The sequence below is a fragment of the Monopterus albus genome, unplaced genomic scaffold, assembly GCF_001952655.1.
Source record: "Monopterus albus unplaced genomic scaffold, M_albus_1.0 scaffold137.1, whole genome shotgun sequence".
Taxonomy (NCBI): Eukaryota; Metazoa; Chordata; class Actinopteri; order Synbranchiformes; family Synbranchidae; genus Monopterus; species Monopterus albus.
Window position 1 is genome coordinate 919452 of NW_018128017.1, and position 18358 is coordinate 937809.

Sequence of the window (18358 nt, forward strand, 5' to 3'; positions counted from 1 at the left end):
GCAGCTGGGAAAATTGTGGGACACCTGTGAGGATCATCAGATGTGCATCTGCCTCTGTTCTGGCTTGAAGGGTAGCACCAAAGGCAAAACAAAGGGGAGATGCGCTCTGTGCAGAAAGGTTGACCTGGCAGTCCAGGACCAAGTGTTAAGTTTTGATGATATGTGTGCAACACCTTCACTGGCTGCCCTTCCTCACACTGTTCTCAGCTTCTCTCTAACCTACAGGTCAAAGCATTCCTGATGTCACGAACACATTGACTGCAGTTATTTCTCATGACATTCACACACATAGCAAGAACCACGCTAACCAATTTTGCATAAAGTGAAAAAAATGCTTGAACAGCCAACAACGCTATATCTGCACTTATCTCTCCTGCCATTGTTGTTTTGGGTTGTAGACTACCGGTGCAAAATTTAAGTCCCAGTTAGCAAAGAGTGACGTCACTTCTCGCCTCTGGTGCAGAATGCCGGCCTGCTGTCTGAATTCACAAGCCGGCTCACGTTCATACCACCCTTAGCTTGATCTGTATGAACAGCACAGGGGCGGGATACTGGCGACCCTTTGGCAGTAGTATGGGATCTCAGTGTAAAAACAGCTCATGTTTTTCTGTTGCGACAGGCCAGCAGTGTAAAGGACTCTTAGGCTCTTTTCAGACATGGGCTTTGTTTTATCAGTCAATTACAATGACAGCTTTTTGTCATTCAGACAGAGGTTACTTTTACAGCAATCTTCCTCACACCCACAACTGTGACAGAGAGAGCCATGGTATATTTTCCATACCATCTGATAGTATATTAAGTCATGTATAATTTATGAAGCCAGAGGTTTCTTACTACCACATGGTGAATGGACATGCGTGTGTCCTACAGTTTTTCATTTTATTGTTTTTTTTAAGGGCATTCTTCAAAACACATGTTTTAAACAGCTCACAAAGACACCTGAGAGACATGTGCACACAACTAGACTGTCGTGATTGGTAGGCTCACCAGATGTACCAATGTCCTGCATCAGTGCATGGTATGTGTGAGTGCCTATCCATTAATGCGACTGTATGCAGTTCAGAGTTGTGCCATGTTGGAAGTGATATGTAAATGTTACTAGGTCCTGTGTAGTACTTGGAAAATTCCTGTTCTGATAACTTGTGTAATTTTAGTAATTTTCAGATAACTCACAGATTGGAAACAACTATTTTTCTTTTATCAGAAAGTGACTATTATCTTTGTCATCCTGCACATCACTGGTGGCCTCCGCCCAGGGACTATGGATGGAAAAAAGCTTTTAGTCACAGTATATCATGTGTATTGTGCACTGTTAACGCAGAGAGCCATTTTGTGGTGTTTGTGACACTTAGAAAATACAGACCATACAGACCAGTGGTCATGTGTAATGATTATAGAGTGAAAAGTCTTTTGGGGCCAGTGTGCCTCAAATAACACCAAATGTGACCACTATCCAGAGCTGTTCCTGGAGACTGGAATACGACAGAACACAGGTGTGCTGAGCTGTCAACCTGCTCTGAGTAGGTGGGTGACACACAGAATGAAACACCACAGTTTGTTGCATAAATATTCAAACATTTTAGATGTCCTAAAGCTGTTCTGTCCCATTATCTGGTAAACCTACAGATCCCACACCCTCAGCTGTATATCTGCAGGAAACTGGCTCTAAACAGCCTCTGTGAGACTGAGACAATTAGTCAAATTCTGGCACATGACCAGCTGCACACTGTTCAAGCCAAAGCATGCTGAAGTGGTAGGAACCAACACACACACACACACACACGGATGCGTAGGGAGGACACTCTGGACCGGATGGTCACAAGAGACGCCCTGCATAAGAATGGAATGGATAGAAGAAAAAAAAAGGGGAAAACAACCATGGAAAGCGTCTAAACCAGTGCAGAAGACAATAAACAGACAAACCAGCCACAGGCGATAATAAACACGCAATCAGTGAAAAGGGATTGTGCTGCAGAGATAAGGTTATTACTCATTATTTATTTTTGGGGAACTGACAAATGTGGAAAAAGATGCCCCTGGCTTCAGGATAATGAACCCCTTTCCACCACACGCACTGAGATACTATGATAAATGTTTCAAAAATGAATTATTTCATGTTCTGGAAAAGCCATTGGAATGCTCTATCTGACTTGCACCACAAAAACAGCAACAACAAAAATTATATATACATATACATAGAGTGGACATTGATAACTGCTGTATCTTCTTTACATCAACACATTTTTGTGCACAGAAGTAACAGAAAACCAGTCGTCCTCTTCTGCTGATGTCCTCAAGGTGTCTAACTTTAAAAGCTTGGGAACAGTTTTTACATTTCTGCTGGAATCTTGAGATAACATTAGGTGCTTTTTAAAGAGAAGCTTGTTATCACATAATGACATCTCCTCATGAAAATGTGGCTTTCATGAAGTTGAAAGAAGCAACTGGCAACAAGTTTGTGCAGTTACGAAGGATTAGCGAACACATCTTGTAAAACTTGTAAAACTACAAACAAACCTCACAGAACATCCATCCATCCATTTTCTAAACCGCTTAGTCCCAAACGGGGTCATGGGGCCTCACAGAACATAATATGTTAATAAGTTATATAAAATGTTCTGGTTGAGACACAGTATTTTCATAATACGAATATTTTTTATGTGTTTTTCAGAGTCCAGACTTGCTGGAAGTCAGTTTCATCATGGAGTCATTCCTGGCCTTGGACAATATAAGAGGAATTAATTTTGCCCCTGTAAGACAGAAGACATCAAAATCCAATTTAGCTAAAAACAATGGATGTTTCCTCTCACTGAAGGCCATCATTCAGGTACAAACACTACAGAGGCTATTTTGTTAAATCCATAGGGGTGATGAAATGAGGCAGTGACGACTGTGCGTGCTAAACCAGACACGCGGAGAAACCATTGCTCTGTGACACACACACACGCAGGGTGCTTGGCTTCATTCTCCCTCTAGGCTGCCTTTTCATGAATGGAGTTGCAGAGTGGAAGCCTCTCATTGGTTGAGTGGTAGGCCAATCAGAGGAGAGCCTGGGTTGGGTCTTCTGGGCCATTCACAAAAGTTCCTCGTTAACCCCCCTTCTCAGTCACACATAAATTTTATTTTCCCAGTATAAAGTTAGTGAGTGTCACTGTGTTCCCCTCTGTCACAGTGTGGTCTGAACAGTATTTCCTACACATTTCTCCACATACATCTAAACTGGTAGAAGCTGACAGCTACTCAGTGTTTGGCCAAGCTGCTGATAAAGCTTTCACACTAGAGCTCTCTTGTGAAACAGGAGACTGTGTTGTACACACTGGCACACCTAAACTAGCAGTAAACTGCTGGTCAACAGGAAATCAGCTACAAAATTAAAGACATTTATTTTAAGAATGAATTTTAAAGGCAGACAAAAGCTGTGACACCACAAAAATAACAAAACTATTTTCATCCAACATACAGGCAGCATTTCTGAACAATTCACAACACTGAAAAAGGATTTTGGCTTACCACATGAAGAATACCAATTTCAAGAAATAACTAGTTTGTTCAATTTAGCATCTCTTGGTTTAGATAAATCAACAAATCCTCAAACCTGAACATTTTCCAAGTATCAAATAAAATGACCAGAGGAGATGTTCAAACATGCACCTACAGTTTTACACTATATCAGTAGTGCAATTCTAATTATATAACGGCAAAATTTGTAGTATGTGATGAAGAAACTAGGCAACACTCAGAGAGCGCAAACCTTAGCCAAGGCAGCTCACTGTCCCCATAATGCCCTTACACCTAAAAGCAAAATTCCAATAATAGTAGGACCTCGAAGGCCTACTCGTAGCTTTTGGAGATGATATCATTATTAGTATGAAAGGCATTACAGAAAAATGTTATTTCACTAATGGTGATTTTCTTCAGGATCCAGCTCAGTAACTTTTGATATAATGTCAAATGTGTTGACAGCCTGCTGAGTCGGCAGAATTTCAGCTACAATTTCGCCTTAGTTGCCATTCTGTCTGCATTATTTAATGTGTCACAGGGGTGGGTTCTTCTTGGGCCCAGATCAGCACATCTGGAATATTACTTGAATCCAGATCAGACTTTGGCATTTGGTCAATTTTATTATTGTGCAATTTTTGTACAAACACTGAAGGTATTTTGTATAACTTGAAATTAGATGGTCAAAAATATACTCTTGTGGTCCACTTAGTAGCTTTTCCCAAAGCTGTCTACCACATCTAATGGTCTAGGACAGATTCATGTTTTTTTCCTATTTGTCATCCTATTTGTCATCATGTGATTAAAATACATGGGATGGGATAAGTCATGTATCTGGCGCTCCTGTTTAATATGACTTTGATGCCTTCCCAGTTGATGTGGTATAATTACCACACGTGACCTGAAATGAAGGGTTCACCATTCACCTGGGTTATATACAATAGAATACAACAGATTCTCAGCCATTTAAATCAGCACAGTTTGTTTCACTCTATTTAACAGAATAAGAGCCTTTGGCTTCACTGAATAGTTGCCTCTGTTCTTTACTGGTTGAGATGAAGACTTTTTAATGAGTTTGGTACCCTAGAAGTTACAGTGGGAAGGTTAGAAATATGGTTTGATCTAAACAAAACCTGAGTAAAAGTTTCAATGTCTTTGTTGTCTAGTTCCATTTCATTTATTAGTTATGAGGCGGCTGTAAGCTTTTGTCAGTTTACACTGGTTGGTTGTGTTATATTTGACAAAATCAGAATTCTGAATTCATTTTGTTGATTTTTTTTTTCAGGTGAACCTGCATGTGTATATATGTAATCCATTATAAACAACTCTTCCCATCAGGAACTTTAAAGCAGTCATCTACTGAACTGAAAGCCTCTATAAAGCTGCCCTTATGTTGCTGGAAGATAAGGCCTGTATTGTTTAAATATAATTGTAAAGAAGCCAAACCCACTAGCAGCAAGTTCTTTAGCTTGAAGTTTCCCTCAGCAGGCGTGTTAGTGTTATCGTGTTTTAGTTGCCGGCCCACCTCAGTTAAGCAGAAATTCTGTCATCAGTCAAATCAACAGTCAGCTTATCCAGCTCTGGCAGGGACAATGTGTGGAAGCCACCCCAGATAACGCACAACTTCTACAGTTGGACATGGGTGTGGTAATTCTGTATAATCACTATACATCTCATTAGAATGAGACATAGAGAGCAGCTGTAATTTCAAATAATGGGGATGGAGGGCATAATAATGCTCCGATCAGTGTTTTTCATGGGGGACATTTGATTTGAAGCTGGCTGCTGCCTTTTAACATGGATGTGAGTTGGAAGCAGTTGACAGCAACAGTCAGTAATAAAACATTTAGTGGCAGTTATTAGAATACACGTACTGTTCTTTAGAATGTGGTAAAAAAATCTGTTTTGCATTCAGTGGATTTGAATGTCAGTTACGTCTAATCATTAGCAGCAACATCACTTCATTCTTGACTTCCTGTTCAGTTACTGATAAGTGAAAGTGCATAGATTACAGTAAGAAAGAATGTTTAATTCATAATATTTCTGTTGTTCTGTCTCAGACACAGCTGCTATTACTAGAAATCCATTTTCCCCATGTAAAAGCTTGAAAAATTTTGAATCCTGCATTTTCAACCACACTCACAGATCATGTGTGACAAAAAGCCACAAACATGCACACCCACCTTCCCGACCCCCAGCCATTTTCCTCTGTGTGGACCCCTACCATGAAAGCACAGAGGTGTGGACCACCCGGCAGGGGTCCTTAATGCTCTACACAGGCATTGTGTTGGCCACCTTCTGAAGGACAAACAGAGCATTTTAATGCACTTCCAAGACGCCTCCAAATGTGTCTCATCAAACCTGAGAGGCCTCAGCTGAAGGAATAGTGGTGAAGCAAAAGAAGGACAAATAAAGGGTGTGAGGGCAGGAAGGTGGAGCCAAGATGGTCAGAAGCCCCCGGGTGCCCTGTTCTGTTTTCTGCTTCCCACTTGTGCTCAGCAGACCAGAGTTACATGATGAACCATCAAGATGGAATGAACAAAGTTATTATCCATTTGTGTCTGTTTAGATTCGAGATGACCTCAGCTGTTGCCCTCATTGCAACCAGTCCTGACCTGAGGAAAGTGTCACCAGAAGACAAACGCGTCAGACGTTATCTCTCTCTTTCTCTCTATCTGTGTGTGTGTGTGTGTGTGTGTGTGTGAGGGGTCATGAGAGCAGAGGCTGACTGAGATGTTAACAGACATGCCTGGGCTCTGTGTACATTTGTCGACTTGTCTTCACCAAACAGCAGCAGTTGAAACTGTTAGCTGGAGATTGTTTTAAACTCGGCACAGGACAGACTGTTTACTGTACATAACACTCTGTGTTGACTTTGTAGCATCTTTACTTTGGGTCTATTTTTAGAGGGGCACTGCACATTAGTCAGCATTTATCTATCACAAAGAGTGAAATATACATTTTCATGGATAAGCAGACACCAAGCCTGGTCTTTGCTGGCACCATAGCACCAGAACTCAAGCATAGACTAGGTGAACTACTGCAACTGAGGTGGTGACCTGAGTTGCTGCTGATAAGAGCAAGTAGTTCCTGAAACCACTGACAGCAACTAATATGCATACAAACACAACAACAAGCAGGATATCTACACAGTGTGAAGTATGGATGGAGCCCAGTATTTCTGTCTGAACCCGGCCTGAACCAGTTGGAGAAAATATGAGCTACCTTTTTTTTTTTTACATGATTTATTTATTTATTTTCGTATAAACAGGTTAATGGTGTGTGCTGAAGTGTTGAAGCATGTAGAGCTATGACTGTGTGGGAAAGGGTGTGTTTTCTTTACTCAGCATTTGACAACAGAACTTCCTGTGTTCAGAGTGATTTTCAGGCATTTGTGCACAAAGTCATCTGTTTACTGACAAACACACCAGGTGTGAATGTGTTTCTATAGTGTGTTCTGCTTTAAGGTCTGAGGTTATTGCAGCACTCATGTTCAACTGCCGGCCTGTCTTTAGAACCAAATCACAGCCACATGGCAGAATGCTTCCAGAAACCCCTCACTCCACAACCCCCATGGTGACCCTTAAATACCATTGGCCCTCAATTGTTTGGCAACTTAAACAGTTTTGTCTGAGTCCTGCTACCCTTATCACAGCAGCCAACTGAGCTGAAAGTAAATAAGGCAGGAGATGACTTTAAACTTACTTGCAGCATTGATGCTGCTGAATCCAATCAGAGGGAACCACCTCTTTTTAAGAAGCTTACAGTATGTGGGCAGATGTGTGCAGGGAGAATGAAGACACAGGTAGCAGCATCTTTAAAGAGAAAGATGACAGAAAAACACTGTATTCTTGAAACAAAGTTTATTTGTTTTAATGTGTTTGCGATTTTTATTTTGTTTTATTTAAAAAAATACAAAATTCATTAAAATGAAATAAAGAGTTTCTTGTCAGCTGAAAAAACAGATGAAAGTTTTAGTGTGTCTAACTTTCTCTTCCCTGTAAACAGAAATGGTGTCTTTGCCGCATGTCTCGCACAGGACCCTAATGATGAGGCACACACACACTTTCATAAAGAATTTTGCCATTCAGTCTTGTAACTTGTAACATTCTGTAACAGTAATGTTTCAGTTGCTTAACTTCAACTAAACCTTATTCACAGTGTAAGTTCCACATATAGGTACTGTGTACGTGTTAACCAGGTATGATCAATACAGCCCTTTTCTGACACAGTACCTGTGAATTTGCAGGCTACATGTAGCTGTGTAGCAGTTCCTTTTTAGAGCCGCTGTGCCCAAAATTCCCAGCAACGCTTTGTTCAAACATAGCAGCTACATCACTCACACAATGTCCAGGATCATATGAGACAAAGCAAGTTACAAATAATGTACAAAATGAAAGCTTGTGTATTGTGTGAGGATGAGCAGTTCACTGGTTTTCATGTCAAACCAATTTCCAGCCATTAGCTCACACTGCTAAACCCTATCCTCTATACAATAAACGTTGTACTTCACATCAGACATGCAGCTGGTTGGAGCACGGCCGACTATTTGCACTGCAGTCATCTGGTTTCATTACAGTTAAAATGACAGCTTTCTCTTGAGCATAAATGAACTCGACCAAATGCACCAGTTTGTCCAAACTGTGCAAAACAGATTAAATGTCAAAAACCCTCAGGGTGTTTTTATGTTTATTTATTGTATCCCATAACATGGCACGAGTTTTTGTTTCACAAGTGAAAAGAGGACATGTTGTTTGGCTGGTTGTGTGGCATTAAACATGACAAGCTGTCAAAGGAGGATTATTATGGCAGGTTAGAGCAAAGATACAGCAAGCTGACCGTCAGCTGTCGGGCCGTCAGTGAGCGTCTGTTGGGGCTCGCTTTCCAGGTTGGTCCTGCACCATTGGCACTACTTGGACCCTATCCAACTAGTGAATTGGCAGCTTTTCGGCCAATTCAGCATGTTGAATCAGCGTCTGTGGTTTTGTCTCGCTGGTGAAAGAGAGACCACTCTGATTGACTGTTGATCTTAGCGAATCAAAACATGAGAAGAGAACGTTCCAAGAAGGTCCCTTCAATCTGTCGCTGTAGTATCTATGATTTCACCCATTTAGTTTGGTTTCTCCTTGTTTTGCACCTCCACAACCTCATTACTTCTCCCACAAGCAAAAGACCAAGGGCTGAGAACAGCAGTGTCATTTGCAACTTCTTATCAGGCATAATATTGATTAGAAGCAGCTCTAAAAAGCAGCTGTTTTGAATGAGAGGTGCTTTATTTATAGCTTATACTTCTGCAGTTTAGCTCTTCGTCTTTCCCTTTCTGAATATTTTATACAGTTACCGCCACCTGCTGGTAGGGGGAGTTATTTCTGTAACGCAGGTGCAGAATGTACGTGCTAATTGGCTGTTCGCTGCAATCTGTGCAGTGTGTTCAAGTGTCGCTTTTTCAGCGTGACTGCTCCAGACAAAGGTGACATGAGGCAATGCAACAGTCAGCCTTCGTCGCTGCTAGTTCTTTCATGTCAGCTTGGTGTGTCTCTACCCTTACAATTACTGGAACCACTCTGAAGGAACCAATCTGTTCCTTTCCAACCCTTTTCCTCATTCTGAGGGAACTGTATCATGTCCACACACCCACACGCACATACACACACACTACACAAACAGTGGCACACTCATATACACACTCATGAGGTCTGGTCAATTTGCATTTAGGGAAGTAGAGCTTTTAGCTGGAAGGTGTAACGTTCACCACCTCTAACTGAAATGTTGGCTAAAGTAAACAGTATACATCCACACCCAGCAGACATCTGCTCTCTGTGTGCAGCTCCACTCTGAGCGTCTGAGCTGCTAATCACAAGATGAATCAGATAAACCACTATTTCAGCATAATCAAGGTTCAGGATTACAGCAATTATGTTTTTTTTTAGTAAATAAAGTCTTGAGGCATCCTGGTGGGCAAACACTCTAACATGCAAACCATGTTGCTGGTATTGCTGCAGTTAGTGTGTGTCATCCTCTCTTTGGCTTATGTTTCTAGATAACATCTCATCTTTCAAGAACAACTTAGACAAGCTACAACATTTTGAATATTGACACAAAATAGAAAGACCACCACTATGAGACTTTAAAAAACCAAGTGAAGTGGGAATGTTTGACGTACTACTGTAGTGACAGAACAACACAAAGTTAGCTCACCATGAATAGAAGCTCCAGATATTCCACCATCCTGTAACAGCACAAAAGGCCACATTCTTGAATGTGCTGGTCTGTGTTGAAATGTTCTTGTTCAAGGTTGTTCTCCAAAACCATCACAGACCTTATGTCAGGTGGGTCTAGGTTGTGAGTGGTATAAAAGGTTTTGCTCTGTCGCTGTTAGGTATTTTTAGTCAGATAGATATTTGTTAGATACTTGATGTATTAGAAATGTTTAGAGTAGACAGGATGTCTAGCTCAGGCTGTTAAATGTTTAGTCATTCTCATGAGTTGCTGCAGGTTGCTTATGGCCAAGGATAACTAGATAGAAAGTTGATGACTGCTAGAAGACAAGATATTTAATATTATTATTATGACGTGTATAACTGTAGCCTTAGCCATAATATTTTCTTATGTTTAATGTCATGACATGTTACTAGAGGTCGTGTTAGAATGTTTTTAGCTACACACCACAATCAACAGACACACACACATTGATTCGCTTCATGCTTTGACTACTGCTATGGCCAGCTGCAAAGCTGGCACCAGGGACACGTCTCGGTTGACGTTCCTGTGTAGTATGGGGCTAGCCCAACCTAAGTGATATAATGTATAGGCCTGTTGGGTTCAGGGTCTTTCATCTTCCAGCTGCCTGCGTGCATGTTGGAGGTACAAGATACCTGAGTGTGTAATGTTAATTTTTACCTGTGTTCATTAAAGAAATCAGCACTGTATTGAAGCTACTTGGACTGCCTCGTCTCTCAGAGTTAGCATGGTACAAGAACCGGAAGACTTCAACTGTGAACCAAGGTTTATTGTTATTGTATGTGCAGAGAGTCTTAATAGGCACGCACATGTCCTCACAAAAACTGATATACTGTATGATGTCACCATGTCAGTATACTCATCCAAGTCTGTAGCTGCAGCCTCAGACATCCCAGTCTGTACAGTCAAAGCAGGCCTGTAGCTTTGACTTTGCCTCGTCAGTCCATCTTTTCACCCTTTTGACCACAGGCTTTGCTGCTTTGAGTTTCTGCCTATAAGTGGGAATGAGGTGGATCATGCAGTGATCCAAAAGTCCAAAAGCTGCACGGGGAACAGAGCGGTAGGCATCCTTGATTACTGTTTAATAGTGGTCCAGTGTGATTTTATACTGACGTTGTCTGTATTTGGGCGGGCAATTTGTGAGTAAGGTTTGCTCTGTTAAAATCCCCCAAAATAATTACCAGGGGTGGCGCAGTGGTTAGCGCTGTTGCCTCACAGCGAGAAGGTTCCGGGTTCGGGCCCCACCTGGGACCTTTCTGTGTGGAGTTTGCATGTTCTCCCCGTGCTTGCGTGGGTTCTCTCCGGGTACTCCGGCTTCCTCCCACTGACCAAAGACATGCAGCTTAGGTTGATTGGTGTCTCTAAATTGCCCATAGGAGTGCACAAACATGTTGTCTGTATTTCGTGAGTAAGGTTTGCTCTGTTAAAATCCGCCAAAATAATTACCAGGGAGTCTGGGTGTTTCTCTTCCATACTTATTATCTGGTTGGCTAAGAGCTGCAATGCATTTCTGACATCTAGGAGAAGAGAAATACATGTACCAAACGGGATAAACAAGGAAAACTCTCTAGGAGAATAAAAAGGTTTAGTATTAATGAATAATGTCTCTAAGTCTGAGTTACAAGTTCTCTCCAGCACTGTAATGGCCCTACACCAACCTCCATTAATGTAAAAACAGATGCCTCCTCCTCTTTTTTTTCCAGATAGTTCCTTCACTCGATCTGTTCTGTAAGTCTGAAATCCCAGCAGCTGAACAGCCTCATCAGGGATCGAGTCATGGAGCCACATTTCCACAAACCATAATGCCGCAGAATGTGAAAAATCTGAGTTAGTCCGATTGGCGAGCAGTACTTCATCCATTTTATTAGCAAGGGAACAGAGATTAGCCAGATGTATTGCCGGGAGAGGCGTTTGGTACGCCTGCCATTGTAGTCTTATGAGGGCACCGGCCATTCTCGCCCTTCAGCGTCTCCTACACTTCCCGATAACAACTGCTGCTCTGCCAGCTAAAATGTTCAAACAGCTTCCACCATCGATGAAAACCGGGGAGAAAATGTCCAGACTGAGCTGACGGATGTTCCGCAGCTTGTCCCTCATAAAAGTAATCTGGGCAGGGTTGCAGAAAACCGACAAGCAAAAAAAAAAAAAACAAAAACAAAAAAAACCACACTGGAGCACACGTCTGAGGCAGCCCCGGTGCCATGATGATGAGTGATGAGTTTAAAGTCATCCCTCTGCAACTGGCTCCTGAACTTTGTGACCAACAGGCCTCAGATGGTTAAAGTCCATGGCATCTTATCCTTGCCCATCACACTTAATACCAGCTACCCTGAGGGATGTGTCCTAAGCCCCCTGCTGTACATACTACTGATTTATGATTGCACAGCCAGGTACCCAAGCAATCATATTGTAAAGTTTGCAGACCACACAGCTGTTGTGGGATTAATATCCCACAACAATGAGTCTGTGTATAGAAGATGGAGAATTGTGTGGACTGATGCAGGGCAAACAATCTCTGCATCAATGCAGGGAAGACGAAGAAGATGGTGGTGGACTTCAGGAGGAGTGGCCACACCCCACTTCCTCTTTTCATTGGAGGAGTGGCTGTGGAAATGGTTTCCAGCATAAAGTACTTTGGGCTTCACACCTCTAGGGACTTCACATGGACCATTAATACAGCCACCATCATAAAGAAGCCCCAACAGCATCTATATTTCCTAAGGAGGCTCAAGCGGGCTGGCCTGGATGCTCCAGTCTTAACATCCTTCTACTGGTGTGTGGTGGAAAGCATCCTGACATCCTCCATCACAGTCTGGTATGGGAGCTGCTCTGCTGCTGATAGGAAGGCATTGCAAAATGTCATTAAATCAGCCCAAAAAACCACTATACACTCCAGTCTGCCTTCCACTGAGGACATCCACATCAGCAGGTGCAGGAAAAAAGCCTCCTCTATTATGGATGACGCCACATGTAAGGCACTAAAGGTGGAATGGCGGGCCATTCTTGTTCCCCCTCCGGTCCGCCTTGGGAGGTAGTATCAGAGGTGAAACTAACAGGAGATGTGCCCTGTCTACAAAGGGTGAGCCGGCAGTCTGAAACCAAGTGCTACATTTTGACTATGTATTATGTCCTTAACACCGTCTGCACACCTCTCTTCCTCAAACTATTCTCAGCTTCTCTCTAACTTACAGGTCAAAGCATTCCTGAGGTCTTTCACATACATAACAAGAAACACACTGACAAAATTTGCATGAATTGAAATAAACACTCTAAGAGCCAACAAAGCTACATCTGCACTTACAGTATCTCTCCCACCATTGTTGTTTTGGCTTGTAGACTACCAGTACAAAATTTACGTCACAGTTAACGCAGAGCGATTTTGCTTCTCGCCTCTGGTGCAGAATGCTGGTCTGCTGTATGAATTTATAGGCTGACACATGTTTATACCATCCTGAGCCTGATGTGTATGAACAGCACAAGGGCGAGATATTGGCGACCCTTTGGAAGGGCAGTAGTGCAGGATCTCAGTGTAAAAGCGACTACTGCTTTGACACTAACTGCTCTCAGTTATCATTCAACCACCACCAAATCTCTGTATTTATGCTCCATTCTACACATTTACAGTACATATTACTTTCAAAACTGTTAAATTTACATTCAAAATATTAACACATTTGCTACTTACTTGGTGCCATAAATGTGTACATTTCTCTTGGTTAATATTTTAGACCAGTTCTGTTCCATTTGGTCACTTCAGTTGGTTTAAGACACATTCAAAAAATTTCTAAAACATCTAATGTTATCACACAGGAGAAAGATTTTATTGTGGTTATTATTTTTGCCACACCTCAGACATACTGGGCAGGGCTGATACATATGTGCTGCACAGCAGGATCCACAAAAATTGAGCCCTATGACCTCATTTTAAAAAGCGCTAACACTGCTTGATCTAAGAAAAAATATAATGAAAAATCTGTAGATGATTTTTAATACTCATTTTATATGATTTATGTGTTTATGTTTTACTGTTTCGAAGGTAATCGTTTTTCATATCCTTAGCTCATCAGAATGTAAGTCTTAAAAAGGTAGTGTGTAAGAGGCTAATGAAAAGTGATCCACTATTTAGTCCACACTGACTGTTGAATAGAAACACTGAGCTCCCTTCACAGGTGCTCCTCCATCCGCAACCTTCTTGTCTGTAAATGTGAATCTACTGTAGCTCCCTGTAAAGACTGTTTACCTACAGTTATAATTAATACATGGTCATAATCTTTAACATGTCACATGTTAGCTGACTGTATTACATAACATTAACTGTGTTTCCATTTACTAATGAAAACAAAATGTGATAAAGTGCAATGGAAAGAGACTTACTCTAGTGAATGAAGTAGATGTAACATAAACATCAAATCTACTGAAGAGAAGAAATCATCAGATGTGTGGAGCAGTGAGGAGTCTGGAACTTTCCTCAATCAACACATGAAAAGAGTTTCATTGTGAAAAAGTCATAGTTTTTAACTTCTGCTGTGTGAGTTTATACAACCAGCTTGTATCACTTGTATTTGCTTTATACTGAAAGAAAGTCACTTTTGACTTTTCCCGTTTAGGGGTCGCCAAAGCGAATCGTCACACTGATGACTTGCATGTTGACATTTGGCACGTGTTTTACACTGGATACCCTTCCTCATGCAACCCTGACTGGAACCTATACTGCTCTGTACTAATGACAGTAAGAGCCTATATACAGTGCCTTGCGAAAGTATTCGGCCCCCTTGAACTTTGCGACCTTTTGCCACATTTCAGGCTTCAAACATAAAGATATAAAACTGTAATTTTTTGTGAAGAATCAACAACAAGTGGGACACAATCATGAAGTGGAACGAAATTTATTGGATATGTCAAACTTTTTTAACAAATAAAAAAACTGAAAAATTGGGCGTGCAAAATTATTCAGCCCCCTTAAGTTAATACTTTGTAGCGCCACCTTTTGCTGCGATTTCCTCTCATTTAAATGCATTGTGTGTGGGAATATCCACAATGTGGCCTTTCTTCTTACAGTGCATCCCTGTCCAGCAGAATGTCTGCGCACATCCCTGTTCACCAACTTCTCGAGCTTTCCATGATTTATATCAGTCATACAGACATGTCAGGTTTTCTGGCTCTAGGGAAGTGCAGTGACATACTGTAGACTGCACTCACTGGCAAGGGTGGAGGTACAAGTCAAAATAGAATAACATGCAAAAAGGATGTAAGTCAGGATTTGTCAGCAGACCGGAGCTGCTTGCTGCCTAACGGTTTCCTGCATAGCTGACTAATGTCACTGACTCAGTTGCTTGTGTGTTTGGTGAGTGCTGATGCTTAGAAAGACACTAGGAATGCTTTTAAATATGCCATGACGCTACACGGAAAGACAGTAAGAGGAGAGGGCAGGAGCCTCAAAGGTTGTCAACCAGGATTTCACTGAGAAGTCAAATTGTGGGACTTTCCACAGGTCACAACTGAAAAAGTTCTTCCTTTCACATTAGAATAACTTATGTCAGATTGGTTTCCACATTAGTTGGGCTGCAAGCCAGTGATAAATGAAAAGCAGACTTTTATATACGCTCTGGTATATTTATATAAAAGTACAAAGTGGGAAAACTTCACATGTGACTTCACATAAGAGTTTTTTACATTCTCTGACCTTCCTATATGGTGAATACATCCTTGTAAAATTCAAAGACCTTCAGGACATTCCTTGACCAGTGAGAAACCTGTTTAATGATATGGGAAACAGAGAAGAAAAAAAGGAAAGAAAAAAGTCAGAGCCTTCTTTTGACAGTGAAGGAGGGAGAGAATTGAAAAAGACAAGGGGGAGGAGGAGGATTAAGGCAATGGTGCCGGCCAGCCCTGCAGAGGTCATTCTGCCCTGCTATGGTCACATTAAAGACCACAAGACCCCCTAACTCAAGTGAATGGACCCAGTTCAAGTGCAGGCACCCTTCCCCAATAGGGTGTATACATGCACACACACACACACACACACACATAGACACAGACACACAAACATTTTGCCCCCAGTGTCCAGTCGTCACTTTCATGTGCTGACATGGGTTGTTGGGCAGCCTTTCAGAGACCTTTCAGCGTGCATGGCGTAATAGGCTCCCTCACTGAATAAACTTGTTCCTTTCACAATGCTCCAGAGGAAGGAGGGGGAGGAGAGGAGGCCACCATGAGAGACTGCTCCCTGCATACATACTCAAAAGTTTACTTTGAAATTGCACTGTCCTTTTGTTCGGTGAAGTTAAAAGTTGTAACACTTAGCTAAAGTTTACACATTTAACATGTGGTCATTTTTTTCTTTTAATACTGCATGGGATGGTGTGAATTATCCATTCATTTTCATTGTATTAGGGTGGAAGCATATCTCAAAACCTGGACAAATTACACCTAAACTATCTCCAAAAAAGATGCTACTAGAAGTAAGAATAAAACAACTGGATCAACTGACCTTTTATACAGACCAAGAGGAGACAGGCTGTGCTGTGTTTCATACCTATGGTATGAAAATATTGATAAGCATTACCCAAACATGATAACACTTTCTGCTTATTAGCCTGAGTTATAATTTAGAATATAAAACCTCAAAGTCCTGTTCATACATAATGATCATTCCACCTATTTGCTTGCTTTTTGTTGTTTACATTAAGGACAATTACAGCACACTGCATGCATGTACATACAGTATATGCTTCCATCCGTGCAGTGTGTCACCACTGCAGATATTATTGTATGCAAGCTGCAAACTGAAACCAATTAAAGCTTGGTGAACTTCAACCTCTCCTCTTATAATGTGAGGAAAAACAGAGAACAACTGTGTGTGAGATTTTGCTCTTGCTATATGTGTACAAATGCACATTTATCTCAGTTTGGAGCTGCTTTCAGATATTTGCAAGCAAGTACTATTAGATACAAACTGGTGTGGGCAACAAGCAGAATGTCTATCAAAATTTGTGCACAACTGTACAGCTATATTTTTTATTTGTAAACAAGATTTGTAAGATTTGTTTGGGCAGTGTGAGGCAGAACCCTAAAGTGGGAGCTGACAACCCTAAGTTAGACTAAAGCCTAATCATTTTGTCTTTCATTACCATGACATGGTTTACATTTTTGACAATTCTGCTAGGTTAGCTGTGCATACTAAAAGCCACTTTTAATTGGTTACAAAATTTTTGCTGTGTTTCCACTACCTAACAAGCAGTATAACCCATACTTCTCTTAACCATCACCAAGTATAGTCTCCGAGGTCAACATGGACCGCTCTGCTTTGTTTTTCCACTGTATTTTCTTGTTGTCGGCCTCTGTTTAGAGGAGAGTGGGGCTGCTCCTTTTTCGCACATGCAGTCAGCTGTGTGTTTACACATGGTGCTGGTAATGCTAATGCTTGAGATGTGAAGCTGCGGACATTTAACCAGTAACGGGTAACTGCTCTGCACGCAAGCACCCCTTTCCCCCTCACTGTACAGGTACTTCATTTTAGAACAACTTCCCAAGAAATTTCCAGAACACACCTCCAAAGCGGGTTGGGTGTAATGGAAACAAATGCAGAACCTGCAACAGGTTTAGGTAGGTTCCTATAATGGTAAAACCGTCTTTGAGAAAGGGTCTTATATGACATGAGCTTGGCAGATGCCAGAAAAAAGCAGTAGCATGAGATTGCTGCATAAATTGTTACAACTCCATGCACTTCCTGTGCTTTTATTTTATACTTCTGTTGCTTTATCTGACTTTTATCTGCTCCAGTTTAACCACACCCATTACCAGCCTTGATCACTTTCACCTGTTTTCTATCAACAGTCAAAGAACTATGCATTTAAGCCAGCTGCTCATGCTCTTTCTCTTTGCCAGATTGTCATCAGACACTATGTAGAAGAGTCTAGTAGTTTCTCACCTGCGTGCCAAGTTCTGACATTGGGCGAGAGGCAGGGTACACTCTGGACAGGTTGCCAGTCTATCACAGGGGTTTAGAATATATCTGTTTATTCATTTATTAATTTAAATCAAATAACAGAAATTATGGGTTAGAAGAGGACCATAGTGGACCTGAATGGGCTGGCTCGACCAAACGAGTAGAACAACAGCAAAAAGACAGATGAGCTTATTTGGTTTCAGTTAAAGTCTGTATGTATGTATTTAATGAATGTACCCCCTGGAGCCATAAGTCTCAGTGGCAACGAATCCTCTAAATTAAACAATAAATTATTTCAGTAGTAGTACCAACAGTACTGATACAGTGGTGAAAATCATAATCCAATACTTTAATGGTTTTGTTAGACCTCTACTGACTCAAACGGTCTACCTAGCTGGCTAAATTAAACATTTTTGTTTAGTAATAGGTTATGTATGTTAGTGTTTACATAAATACATGGTCATTTGCAAGTCGGGTGACATTTGACTGATTATAAGTTAATAAAAATATGGACTTTATGATTTGATCAGCGTGAATTCTTTGCCACAAGAAAGACCCAACAAGATTGGTCTCTCATTCTTTAACTCTTCCTAGGTGCACACTATAGGATTTTCAGATCTTAACCAATTTTAAAACATAGGACACCACAAACATAAGGACACACAGATTAGA